Source organism: Rattus norvegicus, chromosome 1 (assembly GCF_036323735.1).
Source record: "Rattus norvegicus strain BN/NHsdMcwi chromosome 1, GRCr8, whole genome shotgun sequence".
Classification (NCBI taxonomy): Eukaryota; Metazoa; Chordata; class Mammalia; order Rodentia; family Muridae; genus Rattus; species Rattus norvegicus.
In genome coordinates this window covers 60048009-60060952 of record NC_086019.1, presented here as the reverse complement: position 1 = coordinate 60060952, position 12944 = coordinate 60048009, and the positions used below count along the sequence as shown (strand labels likewise).

Below are 12944 nucleotides of genomic sequence, written 5' to 3'. Positions count from 1 at the left end.
GCATCCCAGTCTGCACAGGTGGCTGGGAAAAAAGAGTGAGGAGCAGCAGTGGTGGTCTGAGATATAGAAGGCCTGTCTGGACAAGGAAGCAGAGAGGAAGCACAGGGAGCAGGAGAGGAAAGGGCGACAGATGCACTCTCATTCCCTGAACTTGCTTCCTTCTCAACTTTGACCACACCGACCAAACCAGGAAAACCTTCCACACTGCAGAGGCCCCAAGAAACAGTCATTCTGGTGTTTTAGTCCCTGCAGCAGCCCCCCACTATTGAGTACAGGGATCTGCAGTTCATAACTATCAGAAAAGAGGTGCTGTCCTCCTGGGAGTCTGTCTCCAGACCCATAAAAATAAGATGTCAGGAAGAAGCTGGAGAAGCAACAGCAAATGCACCTTGTGCATATGCTAAGCAAGGAGATCCATGAGTTGCAAAACAAGGGGGACGATAGTGCAGAGGACACTGACTGCCTGTGGACGCTTATGCTGGAGTGGCAGTTCCAGAAGAGACTTCAGGCCATATTTCTTGCGTTTCTCCCAGGTTCATTTCATAAAACTGTTCAAGAAGCACAACATTTGATGTTTCCATAGTAGAAGTTTATAACAACAATATTTTTGCCCTTCTGGCCTTAGACAGTTCTACAGTGGTGTCTATGGTTAAGTGCCAGGCAATGAGAACCCAGTAGTGACATTCAGAGGTACAAAGAATTACCAGCAGGTGAGGTGCTCCTGGGGCCCAGTGTCCTGAGTGCAGTTCCTCAACCTTACAGCTGACCACTCCAGCTGTGCCTGGGATGGAGCCAGTGCTACCAACCTAGGAAGCAGCTCAGGGAGTGTGCTTAGTATGTGCCCCATTGCTTCAGTGCATGACAAGTTTAATCTGCAGGAGTAGCAAGGATTTTAGCCAGCTCGCGTTCTGTATCTGAGGAAGAACATGTCTTTAAGAACATCAAGATGCTCACCTCTAGCACATATCAGCTTTATATATCAAAGATATCATAATAAAGCTGTTTAAAACATAAAAAGTTATAAGGTAGCTCAAGGGTAGGATTACTGACCCTGAGTATTATATCTAATTACACACACACACACACACACACACACACACACACACACACACAGAAAGAGCTACAAAAGTTGGAAAAATAAACGAATCTTAACAATATATAAATAAATGTATAATTATTAAAATCTATATGAGAGTCAATGTTTATCACCCAGCATTGAAGAAGGGGCTTAGAGAAATGAATTATCCCCCTCCAACCTCAAAAAACCTACGCACACACACAATCAATGACATGTGTAATTGTACCAGGAAATACCCGTATTTTATAGAATGCCATAATCGAAAGTAAGAACCATCTTTTTTGTTAAGGGTTGCCAATACATTCTTTTTCCAAGGTGTGTGCAGCTGTGCCAGTCTTGTTCACTATGGGATGGAAGAGGTCCCTGACCTGTGAGCCTAGAGGTGAGCAGGGGATCTTTGCTCCATTCTGAGACTGAGAAAGGCAGGATGCCCACTCAAGGGTCCATAGCAGGGAAGGTTTTCAAGCTATGACAGTGCTGGAAAAGCCTATACAAGGCACACAGTTATCAGTGATGTGTTTGCAGGGAGTCCAAGGAACCAGCTTTGTACTGATGCAGGTGGGCAAGCATTTATCATCCACCTCGCACTATGACAGCAATGCGAGTATTGCTTAAGTTTTATTTCATAGATTTGATCCCTGACCAAAATACCAAAAACTGCACCCTTAATGATGTAGCAAATAGAATAGTGGATGCTAGGCCAGGAACCTTTGACTCTTCTAATACCATTGTGTATTTCCGAGCAAGGAAGGAGAGGTATCAATGGACAGCAGTCTGTTTCCCCACGAGTACTCTACCACTGAGTTAGTAGCCTTAGCCCTCCTCACCTCTAGAAAAAGGGTGTCACTAAGTTGTCCAAGCACATCTTAAACTCATGATGTAGACCAGGCTAGCCTTGAAGTTCTGATCCCCCTACCTACTGTGTGTCTTGAGTGTCTGGTATTACAGGCCCGTTTATCTATGGATTAGTAGCCCATGGAGGAGTCCATGATCCCATGACCCTCTAGTTCTCACCCTGTGGATCTATTGGCCTAAGGGGGAGATGGAGTCCATCTGAAGGGATGGGTCAACAAGACAACTCTGTAGAGTGGGGAACTCATCATTCATATTGGGTCCCTGCTGGGAAGAGGAGAAATCAAGAGGAGGGAGGAGATTGGTGTTGGGGAATCCTCCTCTTCCTCCTCTTTCTCCTCCTCCTCCTCCTTCTGCTGCTAATACTGCTGGTGCTATTGCTGTTTCTCCTGTTGGTGCTGTAGCTTCTGCTGGTGTCTTTTCCTTGGCCATGTGTCTGAAATCACCTACTGTTTATACTCAGGACAAGACAGAATTTCAAGATGGCACTGTGAGAGAAAAAAAGTCAATTTATTCTAAGCAAAAATCTTATGCGGTAGAATACTTAGATTACCATTTGGAGCTTTGATTGCCTTATTATTTTATCAAATCTTCTCTTCTACTTCTCAGTTAAGATTTTTGAAAGAAATCATTTAGAAATGTTACATATATATATATATATATATATATATATATATATATATATCAATTGCTAGGTCTTAGGAATGAAAAAAATCAGTATGCAAAACAATATGCATGCATGCAGGATTCAGACCATCAACAATAACCAACAAACTAGGTTGTTGATACTTATTCAGTGACAAACCTTGTTATTAATTTTAAGGCGTAATGGAGTGGGATGTTACATTTGAAAACATAAGACTCTGTTCTGCAGCACTTGTGATTGATGACCACATGTGCTAGAACCAGTAGCCCATGGATGAGTCCATGAGCCCATGAATCTCTAGTCCTCACCTTGTGGGAGCTATTGGCCTAAGGGGGAGCTGGAGTCCATCTGAAGGGATGGGTCAACAAGAAAACTCTGTAGAGTGGGGAATTCATATTGAGTCCCTGCTGGGAAGAGGAGAAATCAAGAAGAGGGAGAAGGCTTGGTGTTGGGGAAACCTCATAAAAGAACTTAGAGAAGATACAAGGTAAGAATTGTGGGGAAAATGGAAACCAGAGACAGAGGAAGGACCAGCATAGAGCAAACTAGCAAGGACAAAGCACGAAGATACCTGGGCTGTGCCTGCTGCTTCTTATCTGGACTTTCCCTGTGGCTCATTTCTGGGGTGAGATTCTGTTCTGCCCCAGGCGAAGTTTCTTTCTCCTTGGCAAGCAGCAACAAAGCTTTATCAGGGCATTTGCTATATTCCTGGTCCACCCGTTAAAACCTCTGTGCCCGACCCTGCTGGAGATGGGCTTATCCTCTAATGGGGCTCTGTGGGAGAGTAGATTATCTTCTTTTATTTCCTTGTTGCTACTCTTCTCACTGAAGATGCTTGTTGTTTGAATGTATGGGACACTCATGGCACATTTGTGATAGTGGTCCTGTGTAGGTGTCATCGGTAGTGGCCTGAGACGACCAGCCACAGTGGACCTTCTTCCTCCTTTTGGATGAACCTTCTGGCCATAATGAGATACGTGACCTTGGGAGAATGACATCTGCAAGGTGCCAAGGACTGGCAGGCTTCCACTCCTCTTTCTTTGTAATCTAAAAGCAGCAGCAGGGTCAAGGCTAGGAAATGGGGCTGCAATGGGACTCACTTGCTGTGCCTGGGCTGAGCAGCCATACCCCGGGAGAGCCTGCTGTTGTAGGAAGCAATAAGTTGCCATTTCCTCATTATATTTTCTTTTTATTAGGGAGTATTTTATTACAGAGGCTTGAAATCCCATGCATTTCATCGCACCCAAAATTTCAGGGTCTGGCCTGAGGGGAAGCAGTTCTTCACAACGAACTGTGAACCCCTTCCCGTGTTCTTTGAACCAGGCGTGTTTCATCACCTCGCTGGCTGTTGGTCTATACATTGGATTTACTGTTAGTAATTGACTAAGGAGGTTCTCCAGTTCTTCTGAAACCCCACAGGGGGCAGGATACACCCCTGCAACAACTTGTTTTTGTAATTCTTGGATGATCACAGAATCAAAGGGGAGCTTTCCCACTACCATATAATACAAGACCACTCCTATTGTCCACATATCATTCTTCATGCCGTCATACAGAAGTCCAAGGAAGCGTTCCGGGGAACCAAAAGAATACGCACCGCAGTGCTGGTTTAGCATTTGTCCAGGTTGTGTTTCGGTGCTAAGCCCAAAGTCGATGACTTTGACCTTTTTGTTTTTATCAATCATTATATTGTCCACTTTCAGGTCTCGGTGAACAATCCCCTTTCCATGGCAGTAGCTCACTGCTGATAATATCTGTTCAAATATTTGCCGGGCCTCATCCTCCTCTATGTGCCCTGACTCTCTGATGTACTGGTAGAGTTGTTGGCCTTCCACCAGCTCCATTATGAGGTATATTCTAGTTTTGTTTTCAATGACTTGTAAGAGAGAAACAATGTTGGGGTGGTTGATCTTTCTCATTATGTTTGCTTCTGTCATGGCTGGCCGGAACCACTGCTTGTTCTTTCAGAGAAATTTGACCGCCACTCGGGTACCTGTGAGCTGGCGGTGGGCCAGGAGGATCTTGGCATGGCTTCCTTTTCCAATAGTCTTCAGTACTTTATAATGGGAATGAAAGGTTCCCTCCTGAGAGATACTGGGATCGGGACTAGAAGGTGGTAACTCCTCCTCAGTCTCTGTAGGCATTTTATCAGTACTAATGCTACCTAAAAATAACAAACAAATGGAATCAAACAATGAAAAAGATGGAGCAATTCAGGAACTAAAATTACACATGTGGAACCTAAAAGAAACAAATGAAACAAAAAGAAAAAAATAATAACAAAGAAAAGACTAGACTAGAAAAATAGAATAAAATTATGAACAGGGGGAAATATGAAGAATCATAAGTAAAGCCAGCCAAATAACCAACCCCAAAAGAGAAAGCCAAGAGCACACCCATACTAAATGCAATGATGAAAATAAAAATCGTCATACTACAATAGGATTGGGCGGCCAAAGCTGATCAATACTGTGAATGGATTGTTTGAAGAAAAAGGTCAGATGAAAGAAATGAGAGGAGAAAGACTGAGTATAAGACAAACAAACAAATATAAAAAGCCAACACTTAAGGGAAAACTCCATTGAATTTCAGGACCTAGTGATCCACAAAAATCCACAACTCTCCAGAGCAAAATACTGAAAATTAAAATGAACCAACCACAAGGAATAAGGCAGTTAAATATCAGTGAACAGTAAACCTTAAACAAAGGCCGAAGAGTCAAAGTGTCACAAAGGGCAAATTTGTATCAAGTCTAAGCCAATGATTGCTTGTACTCAATAAATAGAGAAACAGGAATAATGTAAAGGATGAAACCGCAGGACATTGAAAATGGAGATAGAGTGAATCATCCGACTGCAGAACCGTAAATAATCAAAGCAATAATATAGCATGTGAGAACATAAAAACCACCACAAAAAGGAATCCAGCAATCCATAATAAATAAATAAATAAATAAGTAAATAAATAAATAAATAAATAAATAAAACAAAACGACAATAAGGAAATAGCCAGTGGTCGTGAGAATATATGGCCTAATTCTATCTCGTAAACACATAGAAAAAAAAAATCAATCCATAAATAAGCAGCCAGCGGTCTACGTAGGCCTTTAATCTGATATTATGGGGTTGGCATATCAAATTCCTGGGAGCCACTGGAGAGCCAAGAAAGGTACTTGGGCAGCTGCAGGCCAGTGAGAGAGCCTGTCTTGAAAATGAGGTTGAGGACCTGCCTCAGGAACAGGAGCCAGGGTGACTTCTAGCCTCTACACTCTTTTGCACTGAGGTGCAGGTAATATAGATACAAGGGGCAAAAGGGGATGGGCACGTGTGTGCACACACAAACACACACACACACACACACACACACACACACACACACACAGGCACACAAACAGACAAACACCCAGATTCATACAAAACACACTCACGTAGGAACAGGCACACACATACTTACACACAAGTAAACCTTGAAAAATGCACATCACAGACACACACACACACACACACACACACACAGGGACACACACACACACACAAAAGAAGTGGTACACACATACAAACATACACACAAACAAACCTGTAAACTCACACACTCCTACATATACTGACAAACACACAAGCGAAAGTGTACACACACACACAGGCAAATCTGTCAGCACACACTCTCTTACACACACTGATACATACACATATACACAGTACAGTAAAATCCAATACAACCACACACAGCTCACAAGATACAAACAAGTCGCAGAGGGCTCCACTCCACACCTCCTCTCAAAGCACTCAAAGAAATCCAGGCCTGGCAACAGCTTAACATCTGTTGGCTGGGACGCCTCACAGTCGCTCCTCATTAGTCACAATAGGACCTGTCATGACAAGGTTGGGAAGGGCTTCAAGGCTCTGGCTTCTGTGGGCTATGGCGAGATTTAAGGCTTTTAGAAATCAAAGCCTGTAAGATGTTTACCTCTCCTCGGTTCTCTGTTTTGAATGTTTTCTATGCCTCCTGCTTCAAAGTCGTCATGTCTACACTCAGGGTGTCACTTTTTCATTGAATTCTGAATGATTAGCCTCAAACTGATGGTACACTGTTAAAAAAAAATAAAAAAAAACAAAGCTGTGTTTCTAAACTGACCCATCAAGATGACACTGATTTCATAAATCCTCAGAAAGGCTCTAGGTTATCATCAAACACCTGAGACAAAGCTGCAGGGATAGGCAGAGCACTTGCCTCCCAAGGGTAAGGAATTGAGTTTCAATCCCCAAAACCCCCATCAATGTTGGATGCATCAGCAAAGCCCATAAGCTCAACATCTGTGGTGTGGGGAGGGGTTGGGGCTTGAAGACAGGTGGTCTGACATGCAGGCGTGAGGACCTGTCAGAGGATAGTCTCTGACAGGACATGGGGTAGTGGTATGCATGGACACCTAGGCACATAAGGGGGTATGCATACACAGGCAGACACTTCCTATCACACAGAGGTTGGCATGATGTATAGAAAACCAAGTCCATCCTGAGTGTAGGGCTCACTTTAAATATTAAGGTCCAGTGATGGAAGAGGCATGTATGAGGACAAGGAGCTCTGTGCAACCTGGGGCCAGAAGGAACAGAGTGGCTATGCTGACACAGTTGAAATGAATTCTCAATCACAGTCTGTGACAGCCAGGTCACAGGACCCAGTCTGCTGTGTTATTTGTGAGCAGCCAGTGCAGCCAGAAGCTAACTATTGAGCACTGACTGTCCCAAGCCCAGAAAGGGTCTCTGTTTCTCAGAGTGCTGGGGGCAGTGCAGTGTGTAGCGCTTTCCTTCTGAAGACTCTTCTGGGGTTTGGAGTCCCCTGTAGAGGACTCTCATGGCTGCAGACACTAAGCCTGGGAGGAAAGATCCTCATCTGTAGAGTTCACTGAAAGGCCTGAGAGCAGAAAAGGAAAGAAACAGCAAAATGTGCCACCTCTGCTCACTGTGGTTCAGCTTCTGCCTTTGCAGCTGAGTTCAGGTGCCCTGGAGTCCTCCCTAGCCTGAGTCAGTGACCTCAAGTTTAAGTCCCTACTTCCTCGTTTGTAGTATCAAACACAGCACAGTTTCAGGCAAGAAAAGCTGTGAACACCATCTAGACATTGTTGTCTACATTTGAGGGGGACTGTTGAGCCCCAAAGGGAGCAAGGGTTACAAGGTCAGGTATTATAGGAATGGCCAGGGTTGGAATCCAAGTTCCAATCTCCCTTTGCTCTGGGCAGAGGGTAGGCCTGGCAATTGGTTCCTGCTGTGTACATGGGGAGAATCAAAGGGTCTTATGGGATCGCTGGCACAGACCTCCCCAAGCATGGCTTAGGGAGCCTCACACCAACTCAATATTTGATGTGTTCCCAGTTTTGTCAACCACCCTCAGCTGTGTGCCATTTTCCCTGCCTCCTGCAAGGGACCCTAAATATCTTCCTGTAAAAGGCGATCAAGGAGGAGTTGCACAAGGACAGGTGGGGCTCTGTGGGGAGGTTCACATGGGCTAACACATTAGAGGGCCACAGTCCCTGGATTGATGCTGGATGGACACCCTCCTCTGACATCCAACAGGGAGGTCTTCACAGAGATCAAGAGAAGGCTTCTCTGAATAGCTGTGCAGAGCACCTCCGATTCATGGACTTAGGACTGACACCCATAGGATGCTTTTGAGGAGCCGATTGTGATTCAAGGGCTCATCTGCCTGGGTCCATGTGCCTCTAGAGATGAGCCCAGGACTTGGCTGTGGCTGGTTATGGGGTCAGATCAGAGGATGGGAGGGGGCTTGTCCTTGGCTCCTGGGAGTAGAGCAATTTTTCTTTCCCTGCCCCTACTTTTTTTGCTTTTCTTTCCTTGGCATAAGGAGGGACTGGAAGAAGTCTGTGTATGGGGAGTGAGGCTGGCTGGGAAACTGCTCGCTGTTCTACATTGTCATGCAGCTGGGGGCTTGGGGTTGTTGGCAGGATAACCTCTGCACCATTCCAGTCTGCTTCTCTCCACTTTATCCATGCATCCCTGTCCCAGGGCTGGGAGACCTGGATACAAAAGTCCCACCTGTAGCTTCCAGTCCAGGGATGGAGTCCCTCAGTGAATGGATTCCAGATGGTTCTGTGTAAAGCTGCATCGAACAGGGTAGTTACTGAACATGTGGGTACATGGAGGAGGATACTGCACTGCACCCACCCACATTTCATATAAAACCAATCCTCATGCTCAGGTACTAATTGGTTCTTTTTATATCTTTCACCATTTTTGCTATTCACTGTAATGTTAAGGGTGAATTTTCGTTGTTTCACTTCTGCAAAAAGACAGAGTTTAGCATTGGAGACTCCCTACAGCCTGGCTGGAAGGGAGGCCTACACCCATGTGTCCTTCTAGGAAAAAGCTCTTTCATAGGATGCCTCCCTGAGTCCCAGGATGTGTGGAGGGCTCTGTGCCCTACCAAGGGTTGACCTCAGTATATTAACGGGAGCAGAGGCTTCTCTCTGATAGAACAGTACCACCCTCCTGCAAGATGTCTATGATGGTTTGTATATGCTTAGCTCAGGGAGTGGCAATATTAGGAGGCGTGGTCTTGTTAAAGTAGGTGTGTCACTGTGGGCATGGGCTTTAAAACCCTTTTCCTATCCACATGCAAGCCAATCTTCCCCAAGCAGCCTTCAGATGAATATGTAGACCTCTCACTTACTCTGGCACCATGACTGCCTGGATGCTGCCATGCTCCCAGCTTGATGATACTGGACTGAGTCTCTGAACCTGCAATCCTGTGTCCATTAATGTTGTCCTCATAAGAGCTGCATTGGTCATGGTGTGTCTGTTCTCAGCAGTAAATCCCTAACTGAGACAATGTCAATGTTCCCTGCTCCAGCTTCCTGGCTATAGAAGCTTCACACATGACCGGTATTCTCTTGGGATATGGGCCTAATAGGCTCTAGGTTGTCTGCTTGATCTGAGAGTGTCAGGACATCCTGCTCCTAAGGGCATTGTTACTGTTCCCATGCAATACTGTGAAAACATCACCAGGCTCATGCTTTCTTACCCCCATGAACACAATGCTGCCTTTTCCAGGAGTGGATCCAACAGCTCTCAGAACCTCCTCAGGAACTATGTGTTACCCAAGGATTACCTGCACTTGCTTACACACCCCTATTCTGTGTCCTGAAAACTTTTCAAAGCCCATTCATCTGAGACTGGTGAGTTCAGGACAGTAGTCCCAAGTTTCTTGTCCTATGCTGACAGTTCATTCTCATGAGACATCACTTACCCTTGACAGAGGATTTTTCCAAGGGGCATTGGATGTGCAGGAGAATTGTGTGTGCTGACTCCTTTCAGATCAGCACAGGATACCATCAAGGCCCCATTTGCTCTTGATTTTGGAACTCATGGTCTTGGCACTGTCTTGTTGTTATTTAGGTCCCTGTCAGTCCCTAATTGAATTTTAGCATGGGAACCCAGGGCAGTTGTCTTCAAAGATATTCCTAGTATGGGCCACATCTTCACCTTGCCAGACATAAAGCACAACAAAACACCAGGCAGGCAGAGAACCCTCAGGGGCTGGAACTGGCATGTTCAAACACTCTGGCTTGACCTTGGCCAGCACAGATTCAGAGAACATCTTCTATATAGGAAGATCTCCTTCCTCCTCTCAGAGTTTAGGACATCTAGAGGTAGGCTAATATGCTGGCACAATGTGAGCAGAGGCAGCACTCTGGGCTTGTTCAGTGTCAAAGCCTCCCTGCCACCCCTGTATCACAGTCACAGCAGCCCATCTCATGAGAATTCTAGGGCTGCTGATATCCTGGATGAATAATCCATGTTCTGCTGCTAGTTTCTTTGCTTCCACATGGACAACTGAGAGAAGGGATTGATTAAGTGTAGGTGAGGAAGCCCTGCAAATATCTACTTGGTGTTAATAAAGACAATGGGTTCTGACTGGCAAGATCTTTGAATTAGATTTTGAAAAATGCCACCTAGGAACAGTTAGTAGGTACTCTCAGGAAGGTGCAGCATGGTAGGCACAATGGGACAGGATCCCTGAGGCTGGTGCAGTGGGACAGGGTCGTTGGGGCAGGTAAAACTGAGTAGGAAACGTGAGCCAGGAACAACCGGGCAGGGACCCTGGTTCAGTTACAACAGAGCAGGAATCCTGGGGGAGATGCAATGGGGCATGAGTCCTGGGGAAGGGATCTTGTAGTTGTGGCCCTGTGGCATGTGCAACTGGCAGGGACTCTGGGGCAGGTGCACTGTGACGTGCACCCAAGCTGGAATGTTCAGACAGGTGTGTGTTTGCTTCATGCAGCTGCTGTCTGAAGTAGAGAACACTGGCAAGTGCCCCAGAGGGCATTTTGGGAACTCCTTCCAAGAATCCCTTAGCTCCTAACTGAGAAGCTATACATTCCACAGATGGACCTTTATTGAGATGAGCAGATTCTAAGGGAGCTGCCTTGAATGAACAGCCAAAGAAAGCAGAAATGAAGAAAAAGCAATTGCAGCAGACATGTTCAGTGTGTTTTCGACCAGAAAAGTAGGACTGGAAGAAAGTGATTAAGTCAAATCACTTCTCTGTCCATCCATCCATCCATCCATCCATCCATCCATCCATCCATCCACCCACCCACCCACCCATCCATCCATCCATCCATCCATCCATCCATCCATCCATCCATCCATTTCCCTGAGGGAAGTCAGCTTTTATTTCTGAGAAGGTCAAAGCAGCGCTCCCTTGTGGTGACAATGAGGATTGCAGGCAGTGAGATAAGTGGGTATTTATTTATTTATTTATTTATTTATTTATTTATTTATTTATTTATTTCATGATCTGCGATAGACTGCCACTTGTGGCCAGTCCCAATCTGCATCAGCTGTACCATAAACCCAGTCTCAGTGTGACACAGAAAAGGCCTAATTGGAAAGTATGTCCTCTCTCTAAGCGACACTGTATAATAACATACTCTGGACTGCAGGTCAGTCAAGGCCTGTGTTTAGGAGACTTGTGGACAGATGAATGTCTGTGAGTTTGGACTTAGACTCTGTGGAGGGCTCAGGTCACCTGACTGACCTGAAGCTTCCCACTGTGATTTATTTCCCTCCCACAGAGCCAGACACCTGAGCAACTGCATTTCCTGGTTATCCCCTAATCCTCTTACACTGTGTAGTGTGTTCAATCTCAGGGAGGGCCTGGGAATCTGAGAGACACCACTGAGCCCTCTGGGCCTGGCTGACTCAACCTGAGGCTACTCTGTGTGTCTTCATTTTGCTCACCCTCCAGAGACCTCAAAAGTCAGCAGTGAGCTTGCTGAGAGGTCAGGAACCTCCATATTGGCCCAAGAGCAACTGTCCTCTTTTACAGGTTCATCCACAGAGCTTGTAATTCTGATTGGTGCAACAGTCAGGAAGAGTGAAAGATGTCATCTCCCAAGGACAAGTGCTGTGCTAGTGGACACTGAGGAACTTCAGGGATCAAACCCTTCCCCATTCTTCTCCAGCCTCTCTTGTTCTTCGTTGAGATGTTTCCTGCAGATCTAAAAGATCCAGGCAATCCATGACATGGGTTTGAACATAATCTCGACATTTTATTCATTGCCTGATAACTAAGACTAGGTAAAATTTATTTATTCATTCATTCATTCATTCATTCATTCAATCAATCAATCATTCGTTATGCATACGTATAGGGTAGCTGTATTTAGAAAGACCAGAGAGGGCATCAGATGTCATTAGAGACATTGGTGAGCCTCCATGTGTTTGCTGGGATTTGAACTCAGGACCTCTGAAAGAGCATTCAGTGCTCTTAGCCACTTATCAATCTTTCCATTTTCCAGGCTAACTTTTTTACTTCCAATAATGTCTTCTTTATTCAGGTTACATCCTGATCCCAGTCACTCTCCCTCTTCCCTTCCCAGTCCCACCTTACAAATCCTTTCTACCATAATGCTCTCCCTTCTCTTTGGACAAGCGGAGAGTCCCTGGGTACCACACCACCCCGGGACATCTAGTCCCAGGTGGCCCGAGCACATTCTGCCCCACAGATTTACAATCAGGCAGTCCAGGTATGGGGAACAGATCCAATGGCAGGCAACACAGACTGAGACAGTCCTGGATCTACTTGTCAGATGACCCACATGGAGACCAACTGCAGATAGCTAACCCGGCTCTGGGGTTGGTTGCACAGGCTCTAGCATACTCCATGGTCCAAGGTATCTGACGGTAGGGGACTTCTTGTAGTGTTTTAACCCAACCAGTTTCCTTGTCACTCTCCCCCCACTCTTCCACAAGACTTCCCGAGCTCCATCTGAGGATTGGCTGTGGCTTTCAGCTGCTGAGTGAAGCCTCTGGAGACAGGTGTGCTACTTTTCTGTCTGCAAGTAAATCA

General features: G+C 45.6%; 1 pseudogene; it reads right to left on the bottom strand.

Moving 5' to 3' along the window:
* Window positions 1–2627: 2627 nt before the first annotated feature.
* Window positions 2628–6496, bottom strand: LOC134485032 (sperm motility kinase Y-like; annotated as a pseudogene).
* Window positions 6497–12944: the final 6448 nt, after the last annotated feature.